The sequence below is a fragment of the Theobroma umbraticum genome, unplaced genomic scaffold (genome assembly GCF_002168275.2).
Source record: "Theobroma umbraticum cultivar Fairchild unplaced genomic scaffold, ASM216827v3 scaffold_115.0, whole genome shotgun sequence".
In the NCBI taxonomy this organism is placed as follows: Eukaryota; Viridiplantae; Streptophyta; class Magnoliopsida; order Malvales; family Malvaceae; genus Theobroma; species Theobroma umbraticum.
The window spans coordinates 692,260-712,444 of NW_018397284.1; the positions used below are offsets into that span (position 1 = coordinate 692,260).

Genomic DNA, 20,185 nt, shown 5'->3' on the forward strand with positions numbered 1-20,185 from the left:
ATAAAATGTAAAGTGAAGCTTGCACGTGGAGTGTGATTGGAGGAATAAGGTGGCATTAAAAGGAAATGAAAATGAAATGCAATAAAATACATGTGGAATGAAATGCAAATGAAATAAATCAAAAGAGAATGCCATGTGGACCAATGCATGGACATGGCAATCTAACCAAAGGATAAAGGAATAGATAAGGAAACATAGCATGAACAAGCCACCAATGGGAGGTGGTGTTAATAAGAAAGAGTAGAATTGATTGGCATGACTTGTAAAGAGAAAAGAAAAGAAAATAGTGGGAAAAAGAATGAACAATGATGGTGAAGGGTGAAAAGGTTTCAAAAGCCCTTTTACCTTGTGATTTTAACGACATGAAAGTAAAAGGAAAGTGATAAAATGATGAAACTTTGGGCAATCCACCCATGAGAGAAGAAATAAAAGGAAATCTTGCCATTACCTTGGGCAATCCGCCTATAACAAAGAGAAATGGGATGAAGGCTCATTTTGCCCTTGTTTTTGTCCACCACTCAAGAGGAAGAGAGAAAATAGAGGAAAAGTTACATTCAAGGAAAGGCTTGGTTTTTAGAAGAGAAATATGAAGAAAACAAGTGAGTTCCATGAGAGATCCGCCCATTTGGAAGAAAGATGGAAGGAAAATAGCCTTGTGAGGCTTTCACCCAAGAGGTGAGAAAGAGTTGAGTGAAATAGGCTTGGAAGAGGCTCGATTTTGTGGAAATTGGGAGAAAAACCAAAAGGTGTTCTCTTGCATGCCATGGTTGGAGCTTTAGGAAGGCATGAGAGGTTTGACCTAGTGATTCCAAGCTAAGGAAGGTAAGTAGACCCTTGATTTTGGTTATGATTTCTTAAGGAAATGAGTTGGTAATTGTGTGAGTATGTTTGTGGCAGCAAATGTCCTCCAAGATTTGAAAGAAATAGATGCATGCATGCGGGTTAATCTTGGAATGCATGTTGATTTTGGAGCTAGATAAGCAATGCCTGAGTATTTTAGTTTTGAAATCACAAATAGACAAGAGAAATGAGATGTGTGCTAAATGTTTATGCTTATGGCAGCAATGGTGACCTAGAATATAAGGAATGGTGGATTATATGTGGAACTCAAGCTAAAACCAAAAGGTAAGCATGCAATGTGAATGCATGTTATTGTGTTGGCTTTGTTTAGTTGATAGTATGTGGATTGTGTGTTAAATGATTGTGAGTAAGGTTGATGAAAACTATGAAATTAGGCTATGAATTTATTGATTGATGTGTTGCCATGCATGTGAATAATTAAGTGTGATGGGTTTGCATGATTGTTAGGAAGTGTAAAAGTAAAGGAAGTGAGCTGTGGTGGCGTGCCGGAGGAGGTAATAGGTAATCGGTGAGTAGAATTAGCTAGATACGCACTCAAATTGATAATGATGTAGTATCCCGTTATTGTAAGGTGAGTAGGGGGTGCTTATTTTAAAATCTCTGTACTATATATATTGATTCACGTTAGTAACTGTTGATGGTTTTCTTAAGTGCATTGTGGAAAGCATGAGCTGTTAACCTCGATAGGCAATTTTCAAATGGATGTACAATTATTTATATATTGTTATTGTGGAAAGCATGAGCTAGTAGAAATCATAGGAAGTTTGTGGATGCAAATTGTTTTAAAAGTAGTTTTGGATATATCTATAGATAAGCCATATATGTAAAGAGTTTTAGAAACTAGGAAACAAGCCTTTCATGATGTTTTGCATCAAAATCTGTGCCTTGTATTTTTGTGTGATATGCATAGCTAAATGCATTTGTTAAATGATTTAAAATGCAAAGTTTTAAGCTTCGGTTTTATTTCAATCTTTGTACAAGTGATTACACCATGCCATTTAACTTGAAAAGTAATTTCAAAGGGTTATCAAACCTTGGTTTCAAATGCTTAAAAGGAAAAGCCTTGGAAAACCTGATTTGGTTTTAAAAAGGTTTTGACAAATCGAGAGTGTCGAGAGTAGGTCGGTTGTCGCTTCGGTTAAGTGTGACCCTTGTGCATAAGTGAGCTCTAGCTAGAGAACCTTTGGGTTGTCGACGAGCTATTAGACATGACTGGGGCCATAGTCTGTGATATACGTGGCAAGGCCATAGGTTGTTATATGTGGCTAGGCTACAAGTGATATTCACGGTTGCGACCGCTTGATTTCTCCGATGTTGGCCAACATCGTTGAGATTGCCATGACTGTGGGGATTCGACGGAGCAAAGCTCCCGGATGTTATTAGGTGGAAGTGGGTCTACATGTGATTATGATACTTATCTACTCGAGAGCCTTGTGAGATTTTTATCGTGTACTCTTTTGCATGGTAGAGAGTTAAGATTTCTTTGCAGCTCCCATTGTTTGAATAAACGCTATCAGTGCTTACTAGACGATTATGAAATGGTTTATATGGCTGCACACTTTGATTTCTTTACATGCCACACATTTTTGGAGCGTGCATACTTTTATGCTATTATTCATATTTTGATGGCAAGTGACGTTTTCGATGATTGAACTCTATTTTGCTACACTTGATTTTGGAATCGTTTTGCCAAGTGAAATGTTGCATTATGATTTTATAACATTATTTTTACAAGGCACAAATATCCTACTTATGATTTGGGTTTCTTAAGATTTTGATTTGATATTCCAGTTTTATTATTCAACTTATCTATTTTAAGCTTGTTTCCCATCTAACCCCTGCTTACGAAGCCGATGATCACTAAGTTTGTGAGACTCACCCCCTTATTTCCCTTTTACAGATAATGATCAGCTTACCGTGCATTCATCGGCATTTGTAGTCCACTACAGATAGGTAAAGGCATCTTAGAGCACTTTATTCTGAGTCACTCCGCTGCTAGTGGTCATGTTGTCATAGTGTAACTTAGTATGAAATTAGACATTAGTGTTAAGACGAATGTTCATTTGGAGATTATAAGTCTTGATGTATTAATTTTACGATTATATGGAATAAAGGTTTATTCAATTTATAAAGATTATTGTTCAATTCTTATTACAAAGAGTTTTACGGTTCAAAGAAATTTTCTTAGATTAATGGCGTGAATATGAAGTAATAACTAATGTTTTAAGTAAGGCTTGTTTGGGACTTGGCAGGTTCTCCCGCGAGACTCGAACGCCGCTAGCGATTAAGGAGTGGTCGTTACAATTTTGAGTTAGGTTTACTTGGGCTTTTTATCCCCAAGTCTTAAAGATTTAGCGGATCTTGGCTGAAGTTCGAAGCACTTGACAAATTCTCCTTCCATTCATTTTCCTTTTTCCTTTTAAAAGACCAAAGTCCATTTTTTTTTCAATATGTCATCCAGCAGCTCAACAAGAAGAAAGCCAATTCCTTGCCACAAAATTTAGCAAACTCGAGCCTCCAAAATTGTAGAGCTTCCATGGCAACTCTCATGTACACCAAGAGGAAAATGACGAGGCTTGGTAGGTATCACTGGTGGTGTTGGTGGTGTTGGTGGGAGAAGTGAAAGTGGAAGACAAAGTAAATGCTAACATTCAGAGATAATCCTATGCCAAGGCCATTGTCTACTGATATAAAAATTAATTAAAGGAACCTTTTTATTCAGTAAATCCACCAACTTTGAATGAATACTTATATTGGTGAGCTAATCATTACAACTAGAATGTCCTCTTTCAAGAACCATAGTATTATTGGATAACGTTTGTGTCAAGATATCAATAACTTAATGGGTTGCATTGAAACTTCTCATTTTGAATAATGACAGATATAATTCATCATAAACTATCATTAAGTATAATGATAAGTTGCAAATCTAAAAATTAATTAAAGTCTGACACCTTTCCATGTCTTTTTATACAATCTATGTTTTGTTAAGTCATTTGTTGAATTTCATACATGAGTTTGTGATGTTATTTCATATATGCATTTGTTTCTACTTTTTGTGTTCGTGGTTTGTTGCTATTTCCATACTTATTATTTACTTTTCTCGTTCTTGATTTACTATAGATATAAGTCTTATTTTAGTGGATTTAGAGATGTTTAGATCTTTGAATAGAAAAAACAAATTATGTTATACTAAAAATGAAATTTCTTTTTTGTATTGATAATCCGCATTATTACTTCTAAATAGTTAGAAAATGAATAAAGATTGTCATTGTTAATAGGTTGGTCAATAACCTAAAAAAAATGCACAAGGTCAAAGTAGACAAAAAAATATAAAATAACTTAAAAAATCTCTATAATTAGTTGGACAAAAATTAAAAAAAAAGTCAAAATATCCCATTAATTGGAAAAAGTGTAAAGATGGAGAAAAGAGCTAAAAGACTAGAATACACTTAATCTATCCCATTAATTGAATATCTTCCTAGTTCTAGTCTACTTGCAAAAATCATTTCCTTTTTCCCTTTTCTTACTTTGCCTAATTAAAATTCAAAATTCAAAGTATCCAACTACTCTTTTGTTCACTTTTACTCAGTACTAGAGTATATTCGTGCAATGCACTAGTGTAATATAGGCAAAGCAATGTTGGTTGAAATATATCTACATTTTAATAATCATATGGAGCTTACTTTACATAAGTATTCGTAAAGCTATTTGTCAACTGCAATGTGTACAAAAAAGGTTAACAATTGCATAATTGTTTAAGTGGTAATCTATTTAAGAGTTGTGAATATAGGTTGCAACACAAAGCTTAAGAACACACAAACTACATGATAAGTGATTTTACTCAATGATTTCAACGGCCATAACATTTGGTCCCTGTAAAGCTTTTTTCCCATTAGTGACAATAAGAATTTTATTCTCCATCAAACCCTAAATTTGATCAATCCTTGCATTATTGGCAACTTGAACCTGCTCATGAAGTATCACAATCCAAACTAATTGTGACAAAGATACCAATAGAAATACCATAAAAACTATAAACTAACATAAAAAGATAGGGATGACTACTATATTTTGTAAAAATTGTAAAAAACACTTACTTATGACATTCTTGAATAGTCAAAAAGTAACTACACAAAAATATTATATGAGTTTATATATAAACAATACTGCAAAAAATAATAATGGCAAACATGTAAATAAAGATAATTGAAAATAAGAAATAAAAGAAACCTGAAGCTTATATAATACATATGAGATAAAATACAAAATAAAGCAACTTAAATCAATCACACTCTAACAAATTAATCCAAAAACCACATCAACTTATAAAATAGAAAAATTCATGTTTAAAGTTTTAAAGGTTTTGTCCTGTGGCCTTATTAAGATTTTTAGTACACTTACTAGAGCATTCAAGGTTAATAAACAAAGCCTCAAGCTTGATATTGTGGGTGAAGAAGTGGAAAACGGGGCATCAAAGTCAAATTAGTGATTATAAAGAAACGCTACTTGGGAGACAACCTAAGCTTTTGAAATTCATATTTTCTCTTTTAAGTTATTTTTATATTTCTACTTTAATTTTTATTTATTTTCTTTTTGCAGTAAAAAAAAAAGCTTCCGACAAGCATTAGTGATAATGATGAAGCTGAGGAAAAGGAGGAGCAGAGCTTTTTTAGAGTCCTCCAACTACCAGGGGAGTATTTTATCACCTTTTCTTTATCTTTTTCCAACATTGAGGACAATGTTGAATTTAATTTTGGGGAAAGAATTATTTTTCTAGAAGTTGATTTTTCTATAATAGTTGAGATTTTATTTATTTATTTGCATGCATGTTTTATTTTAGTTATCTTTTACTTTTTTATGATTGTTGAAAATTTAGGATTTAGAGTAATTAGTGCCAAATTTTCAATAATTTTCATATCCAATTATGAGAATTTAGTTGTCTTGCATCTTGAACTCTTGGTAAATGTGGATATTGTTTTGTTTGTGCTAAATTCTTTTGCTAAGTATCATTGTTAGGGTGTGATTTTCATATATTGAGCACTATATCTTGGGCTTTGAATTATCGTGCATATCTAGAGAAGGTTTATATTGATAAGAATTTTGAATTATGTCATGAATTCTAGAATTTACTTAGTTTTTTCTTAGGGTGAAATCCTAAGCAATACTTAATTAGGGAGATGATTTAGGTCATTTTTGAACCATTTGAGCCTTTCAAGCCAACCTTATTATATTTGATCCCTAGAATACCCCTATAAGTCTAATTTGTCCTTTTCTTTGTTTAACCACATGATAATTGATCCTAACCTTAAAATAAAATTTTCAATTTTGCAACCCTCCCTCCTAAGCATGTATATTGTTTTAGAAAAAATATATTGAGCTAAATTCATATGGTAGAAAGGTGATGTTGTGATGAAAAGTTTAAAATTGTATGAGTATTCACCCCACTACCTTCAATAAAAGAAATAAGTTGAAGGTGTAAAATTGAGATTGAAAAAAATAATCTAGTGATAAAAATCACCCATTACCTATAATATAAAGAAATAAGTTTGGGGGTGAAAAATTATGATGACCCAAAAAAAAGAACAAAAGTGTTGAGCAAAAGAAGAGTTTGAAGAAAAAAAAAAGCAATTACTTGCGGAATGAAAATAGAGCTTTATATAGGTCTTAGAATGATTATGTGCTTAGGGTGAATTGACCCAAATTATTATCCTTGATCCTACCTTGACCTTAGCCATACATTACAAGCTTAATAAAGACCTATTAATCCTTCACTTAGTATTTGTCTACATTAGCGGAGAGAGATAAAAAGTAAATCTATGGAGTTTTACTAGTAATTTGAAATTACGTATTAGTATAAACTCATTCGAATAAGTATGATGTACTTTGTAATTGATTTCATACATACAAATCCATTAGAGAATAAGCTTGCATTTGAATTGAAACATGAACTTGAATTATGCCTATATTTTATCTTGTGTTGGAGTTTTGTATATATACTTTTGAGGGAATTACAGAGATAATTGATTTGGTGTTATTTGTCTTTAGTTTGTTTGTTTATTTAAGTTGCTTTCCTTATTTAAATTTCTTTCGCTTTTGTTTAGTTTTTTTTTATGTTTTGCTCAAGGACTAGCAAAATCTTAAGTTTGGGAGTGTGATAACTATTTTATGAAGTTATTTGTTCACAATTTTGGATGATTTTGTCTAAGTTCTTGAGATTTAATTTAAGTATTAAGAGTTTTTAGTCATTATTTAATTTAAATATATTCGGTTCAATTGTGTTAATGTAGCACCCCCAACTTTGATATGGACTACGGGATATGTGAACCAAAACTATTAAAGAGACAATTTAGATTTTGATTCATCTGTCTAGAGATTTAAGAATGATTTAAATTTCTTATGTGTTTGAAGACTTTAATGTATATAAATATACCTATGTCTATATGGAGAATGACTTTGAATTTATAATGTATTTGGGAACTTTTGATGATATGTTGAATATGCTAAGTATATGAACGCTTGCCTTATGACACTTAGGCAAATTGTTAGGAAATGATTGATGAATCTTAAAGTTTGAAGTTAGGATTGAGATTTGATCTTACATTTAAGTAAATGTGCAAGAATCTTGAGTTATATAAATGATTTGAGGTGTTTGTTTGAAATAGAAATGAATTGAGTACTTAAAGGAGTGAATTTGGGGACTTAAAGAAGTGAAAAATTGGATTCTAGACATGATATATCAGTAGATGTTCTAAGTCTATCGATAGATGCTACCTAGAAAGCTACAGAGAAGTGAATGCTAAAACATTTATCGATAGATTCTTCATGAATTATCAATAGATGTCTACCCGAAAGCAAAAAAAAACAATGCAAGTGGGTATCTATCGATAGATGAAAGTTTGAAAGCAATTGAAATCAAGTTGAGAAACATCTATCAATAGATGCACAGAATCTTTCAATAAATAGTTAAACAGGGAAAAATGTGAAGGGTTTAGTGCACCATCTATCAATGACTCAACAAATCTATCAATAGATGGAAGGTCAACGTAAAAAATAATAGAGCAATTTATTGATGGATTCTTTCCATCTATCAATAGATGAGTGTAAAATTGCAAAAATAGAAAGGGTTTTGGTTATCAGTTCACTGTAAAACAAAAAGAAAACTCTCCCACTTTCTTCCTCGTTGAAACCCTAAACCTTAAGTGGAATTTAGAACTCATTTGAAGTGGATCCGAGCTTGGAAATCACTATTGAGGTAAGATAAAATCTTTTTACATATTGATTTTTGATTTAATCAGTTTATAACTTTAGAATGTATTTGCTCTAGCTTTGGTGTAAACTTCCCCTTGAGTTTACCAGGAATTTGGAGTTGAGAGGTTTAAGTAACCCAACATTTAAGGTAGGATTTAAGCCTTTTGAACTTATGATTTTAACCCTAGGTTTTATAACTATGAGAAGTTGGAATAAAGCCTAGTTTGAAATGTTAGGAACTTTCGAAAGTTAAGAAATAATTATTATTTTCTAAGGGAAAATAAAAATATTAGCACTTTAATGAGCTAGAAAGTCATTGGAGGCAAGAAAGTTGAGTTTGGCTCCAAAAGTGCCTTCGACTTTCACTGTGAATGGGTTTATTAATGTAACACCCTTGATTTTTTTTTGACTTGGCCTATATGTGGTAGGGGCAAAGTTATTAAAGAGTGAAATTTGAACCTCGATGTGTATGCTTTTGGAGTATGTGTATGAGCTATATTGTAGAGAGAGTGATCATCAAATTGTTATATATTTGGAGACTTCTTTCATGATATGTGGATATGTTTAGTGTAAGAAGCATGCCTTACGATATTTAGGCAACAATTTTATGAACATATTTGAGGAATCCAAGAGTGTGATGCTTAGATTGGAGCTTTGATCTATGTTTGAGTATTTGAGTAAGGATTTGAGGTCAGAAATGAATGGTTTGAGGTTATGGAGGACATTTAGAATTGGTTTAGGCTTTAAAAGGAATAATTTTTATGAATCTAGACCCAAAAAGTCGATCCTAGTGCTTAAATGATCGATCTTGTGAAGCAAAATGCAAGGGAAGTCATGCATTCTAGCCCAAGATCGACTAAGGCCCTTTATAGTTGATCCTAAGAAGGGAAAATGATAGAAAATGCAAACTCTCTCATCCAGGATCAAATATAGAGCCTCCATAGTCCATTTAGACTATCGAATCAGCTTAAAATGGGCTTAAAAGCCCAAAAATCTAACTTTCCTCATTTATTTTTCTTTTCCTTCATTCCTTCATAGATTTCTCTCAAACTTTACACATGTCAAACTCATTCAAATGCAACAATCAATCTTGAGTGCTTTGATAAGACTGTTTTGCGAAGAGAGTGTCTAAACACTTCTTCACCTTTCGACCTTCAAATAAATGGTCGCCTGTGTATATTTTTCAAAGATGTGACTTTCACAAGTCCGATGGCTCTTTGACTGGTTTTTTAAACCAGTTCTTGTACCTGGAATAAATTCTAGTCTATAAAGTAGTCTGGTGGTTGGGGCCCTTTTTCTAATCAATCAGAAAATGAGTTGGTGGATTGATTTTTGGCTAAGAAAAGACCTTGTATAAGTCAACATCTTAACCTAACTTCCTAAGCTTAGTTTATTGTTGAAGCAGTAGCTCCAGATAAGAAAGCACTCTTAGTTGAGTTCGGTAGAACGTGGGTCTCCAAAACTCAATGTTTTAAGTGTTAGAGGTAAGTGTTTTCACTTTCGAAAGCTAGTTTATGTAATTTTGTTTTCACTCTTTAGAACTCAAAACCCTAACCTCCTAAAATGATTTTTGTAGCATTATTGTTTGGAGTAAATTTAGAGAATGAGAAATGCTTTTAAAGGTAAGATTAAGCATTTTTACCAATTGATTTTCAATTTAATCGGTTAATAATTTAGATTTGATTTGGGCTAGCTTTGAAGAAATTGGCCCCATTGAAGTTGACAGAAGATTTGGGGTAAATAATTGTACAATCCAAATTCTAAGGTATGGGTTTAGCTCATTATTGAAGGATTTAAGCTTATAAGTTAGATTGCTAAAGATTTGATTATTTTTAGAAAAGTTGGCATTTTTCAAAAGCTAGGATTTAACTAGTTTCATGATGTTTTAATGCGTTTAAAGGAAGATTAAGCAATTTAGGCATATTTATGAGCTGAAATATAGTTGGAAGCTAAGATCAATGTTTGGCTGTCGAGTACCTCCAATTTGTCATTGTGAGTGGGTTAGCTAAATGCATGTGATGCATAATGCATGGAAAATGCACTGCACTGGTACTATATTATGAATGTAGGCTTAGTTGAACATGCCAACACTAGAGAACTATGTATGTATATATGTGAATGTGATTGCCTAGATGGATGTGCCTAGGTTAGTATATTATTAATGTACATGTTAGTATACGTTTGCTTGTTAATGCTGTTGGGAAGCATAAGCTATTAGACATCTAGGTGATGTATGATTTAATGGTTGCTGGATATGTTTTGACTAAATTAGTGTAATGGTGATACTACGATGTGGGATTAGATGGTCGATATGTTGACAGGATATTGCATGATCTAATATGATATTATTCCTATATATGCTGTTATTAGGCCATGATTAAATTAAAGTGAGATTGTTTATGTATTTGTAGCTAGTAAGCCATGATTATTGAGGCACTTGGAACCTTAATGAGTTTATTGACAAATGAAGCTCAATAAATGTGATTGTTATTATATTATAGACACATGGGTGAGATAAAGGCATGATGGCCTTATTGTGGAATTGTGTTTTATTTGGGGAATGAATTCTAGACATTGAATGGATCCAATTATCCTGTGATTATGTGTGTGCATGCAGGGATGGTAATAAACAAGGGCCGTGGTTTAGTTCCGCCTGTGATTCCCACTTATAGTGTTGTGATGTTGCCCATCGAGAGATTACTTAAGGCGATGCTTCCTATAGGAGATTACTATGGTTAATGATAGGATTTTTTGACAGTTGCTTCAACGTTGGGCGTGATTTGATTATCTGCTCGTTACTTCAGCATGTGCGTGACTCATGTTCCACCAGTGGCTTTGCCATGTGTGTGATTTGTTTCGCCATTGGTTGGCCACCATGCATGATTTGACTATGTCCCAGGGAGGGCCAATCATTAATATGACGTGATGAGAATTGATTTACGCAACGTGTGATAGCCTTGGAAAAACCTAGATAAAGATGAATTGAATTGATATGATACTCTAGTAACTAGTTTGTGCTGTGGAGAATGATGTGACTAACTTTGAATTGGTTTCAAGAGTAAGCCTAATGATATGTGTGATGATCTATGAGGATGTTGGGGATGATGATATGCTCTCATATTAGAGACTTAGGGATAATGATATGCCCTCTATTCGAAGATGTTTACTAGATTTTGTCGATGCATTGAGAATGCAATATTTATTATATGTCCAATGCATATATATGGTGTTAATTATTTTCACCACTCATTAAGTATTACAGTACACACCCATTTTGTACCATGTGCAGATAAATAGGCCATTGGATAGAGTATGGCAAACATCCATTGATAGACTGATTTTGGCATCTGGTAGGTCCCCCATTTTGGTCACTTCACTAGGTCAGGTCCATATTAGGTTTCGCAATCTAAATTTTAAGTTTAGAAAGATATGTATTCTAGATATTGTAGGCGTTGAGTGCCATGTAATATTGTGTACTAAGGGTTGTTATGTATGAACTCGCCTTAAATGGTTAATGTGTGACCTTATGATAATTGTATAAAATATGTGCCAAGGTTGGTGTACTATGTTGAACTTGAATTTTATTTATGAATATGACAGATGAAATCCCTTGGCTATATGTTATTTGATTTTAAATTTTAAGGCTTGCTCGGGTCTTGTGGGCTTGACCTGTCAAGCTTGTGCACTAGTCACGAACCCCTAGGTTTAGGTCATGACAAAGTTGGTATTAGAGCACCTAGGTTAGAGAGTCCTAAGTGAAATTGTGTTTGTTAGTAGGGTGTCGGGATTATTGTAAACTCTTGTTCATGGTTTGTGACTGTAGCATGAATTGTGAGCAAAAGGTTGCATGAACTCCCAAGTTTTAGTAAGCTTACCCTTGAATTATGGAATTTTGGAAATTTTGATCCCTGTATAGTGTTGTCTTGGTACAGGATGCTATGTAAGATGAGAGATACCTCAAGGGTTACGAGTGAGCAAGATGCTCGAGATGAGCCTATGGAACAACCACGAATGTCCACATCAAAGAATCATGGTATAAGTAGAATAGCTAGATGCTCTTGACATGTGGAACCTAATTATGTGCCAACTAGTGCTGAGAATGTGGGAAGTGGGGATGACTATCTTATAGGAGGAGTTGTTATCTTATAAGATTTAGTAACTAGGTTGTAAAGTTTGGCTAACTAATTTACTGATTTTTGCAATAGAGGACTAGCATAATTTGAGGAATAGGTTGACTCTAGTTCACAAGATCTAGATTATGTGCCTTAGTGTGAACATCCAAGAAGGGCTATTGAGGTATCTTTAGCTGATTTCATAAAATTAAAGCCTTCATTTTTTATTAGTTTAGATGCGGAGGAAGATTTGTAAAGATTTTTCGAAGACATGGAATGTATTTGTTTTGCTTTGGGATGTTCCACACATCGATCAATAGAATTAGTGGGATTTAGATTAAAAGATATGGCCAAAATATGGTTTGTGTCACTTAAGATAAGTAGACCATCAAGTTCAACCCTAATGTCATAAGAAGAATTTGTCCAAGCATTCCTAGATCGTTTCTTTCTTGAAAGCGTGAGATGTGTTAAAGTACAGGAGTTTGAGACTTTGAAATAGACCCCAAGTATGACGGTGATAAAGCATGATGTTCGCTTCACCCAATTATCAAGATATGCTCTTGACTTGGTCCTATCTGAGTAGAAGAGGATCAAGAGATTCATCAGGGGATTAATTCAATCGCTATTTAGAGTTCTTGCCACACAAGGGTTTTCCTTTTATACAACAGTGGTGGATGTGACTAAAATGATTGAAACTAAGAGAATGGACTCCAGAATGGATAGAGGAAAGGGTTGAGGAGTTCAGATACATGGCCAACAGGGCCATGGAGATTTTAGTGTGACTAAGAGTTCCATATTTATATGCCATTAGAGTTGTGAGGGGACCACTCTTGTGCTCAATCCATCAAGAAATAGTGATTCATTTAGCCCACCATTTAGGCAAGAACGATTTAGCGGAGCATCTAATCTAGGCCTTAAGCAGAGTGGTGTTTTATGTAATTATTGTGGAAAGACACATGGTGAACCATGCCATAAGGTAGCTAGTTTATGTTTTAGATCTAGGCAACCTAGGCATTTGATGAGAGATTGCCCAATGAGCCAATCGCTAGAGGTTAATCATGGATACGAAAGGCAAGCGTCGAATACTCCACTCAGAATTGCATAGATTAGGAGAAATGTTAGAGGTGATCAAGACAAGGGCGTAGCCTCATCGTCACAAGGTAGACTAGCACAATTGAGTAATAATGGAAAAGGTCAAGTGCAGGTATTTGATTTAAAATCGAAAGATGCTCAGACCTCCAATGCAATGGTTACAAATACGCTTCGTATTTGTGGTGCCGAAGTTTTAGTTTTATTTGATTTTAGAATGACACATTCCTTTGTGTTCCCACATTTTGTGCCAAAGCTAGATCGATTTTGTAGTAATATGAAGGAACCCCTGATTGTGACTATTCCCTTAGAGGAGATATTTATGGTAGAATATGTGAACAAATCTTATGTGATCCATATAAAGGACAAATACATGTTAGCAAGCTTGGTGTTGCTGCTAACTCTAGATTTTGATGTGATATTGGGAATTGACCAGTTAACATCTTGCTTTGCCAAGGTAAACTACTACCGTAAGCTTGTGAGGTTTAAGTTTCCAAAGGAATCCTCATTTGTGATATACGGGTATGCTAGCTTAGTGTTTATAGGAGTTGTGTAGTCACCAGACCAATGCTAAGGCAAGAATGTAAAGGGTACTTGGTGATGACGAAAGACACTTTGGTGGATGATTGGAGTATTAAGTGTGTACCAATAGTAGGTGAGTATCTGGATGTATTTTTAAAGGAATTGCCTGGATTACCTTTCGAGAGGAAAATTGCATTTTGTATTGACATGATTTCGGATACAAAGCCAATTTAGATACCTCTTTATCGAATGGCATCAACTAAATTAAGAGAGCTGAAAGAGCAATTAGAGGATTTATTGAAAGGTTTTATTCACACCAGTGTTTTGCCCTGAGGAACTCCAGTGCTATTCGTGAAGAAAAAGAATGGTAGTCTTAGGTTATACATTGATTATCGGTAATTGAATAAGGTCACTGTGAAGAATAAATATCCACTCCCAAGGATTGATGACTTGTTTGAATAGTTGTAGGGTGTCGTGTGCTTCTCTAAGATTGATTTAAACTCGGGGTATCACCAATAGAGAACAAGAGGATGCAATATACCCAAGATAGCGTTCCGCACATGTTATGGACACTATGAATTTCTAGTTATATAATTTAGACTCACTAATGCATCTACAGTATTTATGGATTTAATGAACGGGGTCTTTTTGGGCATATTTGGATAAATTTATGGTCGAATTTATCGACGATATTTTAGTGTTCTCTAAAAGCCCGAAAAAACATGCATAACATTTGAGGGTTGTCCTTCAGATCATAAGAGAACATAAGTTATATGCTAAAATTTTGAAATGGGCGTTTTGCTTGAATAAAGCCAGTTTCTTGGGACACATTATGTGTGAACAAAGGGTACAAGTTGACCCTAGTAAGCTAAAAGTTATGGAGAATTGGCCATGGTCGATGTTTATAACAGAAGTTAGAAGTTTTCTAGACTTAGCCAAATATTACAAACAATTTGTGCAAGACTTTTCAAAAGATTGCATCTCATTTGACAAGATTGACTCAGAAAGGAGTCACATTTAATTGGTCTAATGCATGTGAGGCTAGTTTTTAAAGGCTTAAAGCCTATTTCACTTCTGCACTTGTGCTAAGCCTGTCGTATGAATTTAGAGGCTATTCCGTGTAATGTAATGCATCATGAGTTGGATTAAGATACGTGTTGATGCAACATGGGAAAGTTATAGCGTGCGTCGCTCGACAATTAAAGAGGCATGAACAGAGTTACCCTACGCAGGACCTAGATATGGTTGTAATTGTGTTTGCTTTAAAAATTTGGTGCCATTATTTCTATGGTGAAACTTGAGAAATATATACTAATCACAAGAGTTTAAAGTATATATTTTAGCAAAGAGATTTAAATTTGAGACAATGTAAGTTGTTGGAATGTTGAAAGATTATGACTACACCATACTCTACCATTTAGGCAAGGCCAATGTGCTTGCAGATGCCTTGAGCTAGAAATCAATGGAGAGTTTGGCACATGTGACAATAGAGAAAAGATCTTTGGTGCAGAGTTTGTATGATCTAGGTAATATGGGTGTACACTTTAAGGTTAATGACTCTATTGCCTTGTTGGACATTTTAGAGTTCGATCGATGATATTAGATGATTAAGAATGCCCAAGACCATGATGAATACTTGGTTAACATATTTAGAGACATGAGCAAAGATAGAGCTCAAGACTTTGTGTATGGCACAGATGGTTTAATGAGATATCGATCACGAATTTATATGCCAAATATGGATGGATTAAGAAATGAGATTTTGGGAGAGGCTCACATGGCAGCTTATGCAATCCACCTAAGAGCCACCAAGATATATCACGATCAAAAGTCTATGCATTGGTGGCCAAGACTAAAGAGAGGCGTGGCGGAATATGTCTCTAAGTGCTTAACATGTCAACAAGTGAAAGCTAAGCATTAGAAACCTTCGAGACTGATGCAACCGTTATTTATTCCTAAATGGAAATGGAAACATGTGGCAATGGATTTTGTAATGGGTTTACCACAAACTAGAGGTGGTTATAATGCCATTTGGGTGATAATTGATCGACTAACTAAGTCTGCCCACTTTTTTTCCAATCAAGACTAAGTATGGAGCAGCTCGATATGCCCAATTATACATTAATGAGATTGTTAAGCTGCAAGGTGTTTTGGTAATGATAGTCCTAGACAGAGGATCACAGTTCATGAGTCAATTTTGAAAGAAGTTTCAAAAGGCCTTAGGCACAAGATTGGATTTTAGTATGGCTTTCCACCCATAAACGAATGGCCAGCTCGAGCGTGCCATCCAAATGCTCAAAGATATGTTAAAGGCAATTACGCTCTATTTTAGGGTCTGATGGAACCATTACTTGCCTCTGGTTGAGTTTGCTTATAACAATAGCTACCAAGCCATAATTGGTATGGCTCTGTGTGAGGCTTTGTATGGATGAAGATGTAGATTGAGTAATGATTATTTCAAAGTTGGGGAATTAAAACTCTTGGAGCTGAAAATGGTCTAAGATGCTAAATGAGGTGCTTAAGTAATTCGAGAAAGGATGGTAATGGCTTAAGTCATCAAAAGTCTTATGCTGATAATGGGAACAAACCCTTGGAATTTGAAGTTGGCGGTTATATGTTCTTGAAAATCTCGACGACCAAGGGAGTGAGAAGATTTGGAAAGAAAAGAAAATTGAGCTCTATATACATTGGACCCTTTGAGGTGTTAAAGCACATTGGAGTAGTTGTTTATCACTTGGCATTACCGCCAAATTTATCCGATGTTCATCTAGTCTTTCATGTATCCATGCTTAGGAAGCATGTTCTTGATCATTTGCATGTGATACAATATGATGAAGTCCAATTACAAGACTGACTTAATTATGAGAAGTAGCCCATAGCCATATTGGATTGGCAAGTAAAATGGCTTCACTCCAAGGACATTGCTACGGTGAAAGTATTGTGGCAAAGCCATTTAATTAAAGAAACCATGTGGGAACTCGAGGAAGAAATGAAAGAGAAATATCTCCATCTTTTTTAAATCTGGTATGTGTTTTAAATTATGGTGTGTAATTAAATTCAGGGATGAATTTTCTATAAGGAAGGGAAAATGTAACACCCTCGATATTTTTTGACTTGACCTATATGTGGTATGGGCTAAGTTATTAAAGAGTAAAATTTGAACCCTAATGTGTATGCTTTTGGAGTATGTCTATGAACTATACAGTAGAGAGAGTAATCTTGAAATGCTTATATACTTTGAGACTTCTTTAATGAAATGTGGATGTGTTAAGTGTAGGAAACATGCCTTATGATACTTTAGGCAATAATTTTATGAACATATTTGAGGAATCCAAAAGTGTGATGCTTAGATTGGAGCTTTGATCATATGTTTGAGTATTTGACTAAGGATTGGAGTCATATATGAATGATTTGAGGTTGTAGAGGAGATTTAGAATGGGTTTAGGCTTTAAAAGGAAAATTTTTATGAATCTAGACTAAAGAAGTCGATCTTAGTGCATAAAGAGTCAATCTTGCGAAGTAAAATGCAAGGGAAATCATGGATTCTGGCCCAAGATTGACTATAAGCCTTCTATAGTTGATCATAGGAAGGAAAAATGAGAGAAAATGTGAAATTTTTTGTCTAGGATCGAATATAAACCCTCATAGTCTATCCTAGACAACCATATCAGCTTAAAACAGGCTTAAAAGCCCCAAAACCAAATTTTCCCCATTTTTTCTGTTTTTTTTTCCTTCATTTTTCCGCAAAGTTCTCTCAAACTTTACACCTTTCAAACCCATTCAAATCCAACAATCAATCTTGGATTCTAAATGTTAGAGGTAAGTGTTTTCACTTTTAAAAGTTAGTTTATGTAATTTTCTTTTCTCTCTGTAGAACTCAAAACCCTAACCTTCTAAAATGATTTTTGAAGCACTTGGAGTTGTTTAGCATACATTTAGAGCTTGAAAAATGCTTCTAGAGGTAAGATTAAGCATTTTTATAGATTAAATTTCAATTTAATCGTTCAATAACATAGATTTGATTTGGTCCAGCTTTGAAAAAATTAGCCCCCTTGAAGTTCAATGGAGATTTGGTGTAAATTATTATACAATCCAAATTCTTAGGAATGGGTTTAGCTCATTATTGAAGGATTAGAGCTTATACGTTTAATTACGAAAGATTTAATTTTTTTCAAAAAAGTTGACATTTTTCAAAAGCCAGGATTTAACTAGTTTTATGATGTTTTGATGTGCTTACAGGAAGATTGAGCAATTTGGGCACATTTGTTAGATGAAATATAGTTGAAAGATAAGAATCAACATTTGGCTATGGAGTACCTTTAATTTGTCACTGTGAATGGGTTAATTAAATGCATGTGATGCATAATGCATGGCAAATGTATTGCATTGGTACTATATTATGAATGTAGGCTTAGTTGAACATACCTACACTAGAGAACTATGTATATATATATATATATGTGTGTGGATGTGATTGCTTAGATGGGTGTGCCTAGGCTAGTATATCGTTAATGTACATGTTAATATATGTGTTTGCTTCTTAATGCCATTAAGAAGCATAAGCTGTTAGACATCTAGGTGATATATGATTTAATGGCTGCTGGATATGTTGTGACTAAGTCAATGTGATGATAATACTACGATGTGGGATTAGATTGCTTATTTGTTGATGGGATATTAATGCATGATCTGATGTGATATTATTCATGTATATGCAGCTATTAGACCATGATTAAATTAAAGTGAGATTGTTGATGTATATGTAGCAAGTAAGCCATGATTATTGAGGCATTTAGAACCTTAATGAGCATATTGACATATGAAGCTTGATAAATGTGATTGTTACCATGTTATAGACATATGGATGAGACAAAGGCATGATGGCCTTATTGTGGAATTGTGTTTTGTTCGAGGAATGAATTTTGGACATTGATTTGAGTTGAGGTTGAGTGGATCCTGTTACCTTTTGACTATGTGTGTGCATGCAGGGATGGTGGGAAACAAGGGTTGTGGTTTTGTCCCGCTTGTGATTCCCATGTGCAGTGCAGTGATACTATCGATGGGTGATTACTCCAAGTGATGCTGACTGTTGAATGATTAATCGAATCGATTTTATGATTTTTCACCAGTTGCTTCGACACTAAATGTGATTTGATTCTTAGCCCATTGCTTCGACACATGTGTGATTTGTGTTCCTCTAGTGGCTTTGACTTGTGTGTGATTTCTTTCTCTGCCAATTGACCACCGTGCAAGATTTGACTATGTCCAGGGGAATACCACTCGTTGATTTGACATGATGTGTATTTATTTGTATATGATGTGTGATAGCCTTGGAGAGGCCTAGATAAACATGATATGAATCGATACGATACTTCTGCAACTAGAGTGTGTCATGGAGAATGATGTGACTGACTTTGAATTGGCTTCGAGAATAAGTTTAATGATGTGTGTGATGGTCTATGAGGATAATGGGATGATGGTATACTCTCATATTAGAGACTTAGGGATAATGATATACCCTCTATTTGGAGATGTATGCTAGATTCCGTTGATGTACTAGGAGTGCAATATTTATTCTATGTCTAATGTATGTTTATGGTTCTGATTATTTACATCACACTCTGAGTATTATAGTACTTACCCATTTTGTACCATGTGCAGATAAATAAGTCACTAGACAGAGTGTGGCAAAAGCCATCCATTGATAGATTGATTTTGGCATTTTGTAGGTCCTTTATTTTGGTCACTTTGTTGGGTTAGGTCAACATTAACTTTCACACTCTAAATTTTAAGTTTAGAAAGAAATGTATTTTTTATATTGTAGGCATTAATTGCCATGTAATATTGCGTACTAAGGGTTGTTATATACGAATCCACCTTAAATGGTTAATGTGTGAGCTTATGATAATTGTATGAAATGTGACAGGGATGGTGTACTATGTTGAACTTGAATTTTATTTATAAATATGATATACGAAATCCATTGGCTATGTGCTATTTGAATTTAAACTCTAAGACTTGCTTGGGTCTCTTGGGCTTTGCTTACAGGCTCGTACATTGGTTATGGACCTTCGGGTTTGGGTCATGAGAATTGTTGAATTAATACATGTGATGCAAGACGCATTGTTAAATGTGTTGCCATGGTACTTGAATGAGATATATGTATATATAAAACTACCTAGATAGAAGTTGCTAGGCTAGATATTTGATTATCTGTGAATCTGTGTGTGTTTGCCTTAGTGCAAGCCATCTAATGGCACATGTTTGAGCCTAAATTAGGAGGTTTAGTGAATTTGATGATGTGAGATTATGATAAATGTCTATGAGTAATTTACTCAAGACAATATGGC

General features: G+C 34.3%; 1 long non-coding RNA gene across 1 annotated transcript; it reads left to right on the forward strand.

Moving 5' to 3' along the window:
- The first annotated feature begins 311 nt into the window (after positions 1–311).
- LOC149526263 (uncharacterized) lies at positions 312–3,339 on the forward strand. Its single transcript, XR_016352199.1, has 3 exons — positions 312–1,125; positions 2,762–2,814; positions 3,114–3,339. It is a non-coding gene; the product is annotated as an uncharacterized LOC149526263 (long non-coding RNA).
- Positions 3,340–20,185: the final 16,846 nt, after the last annotated feature.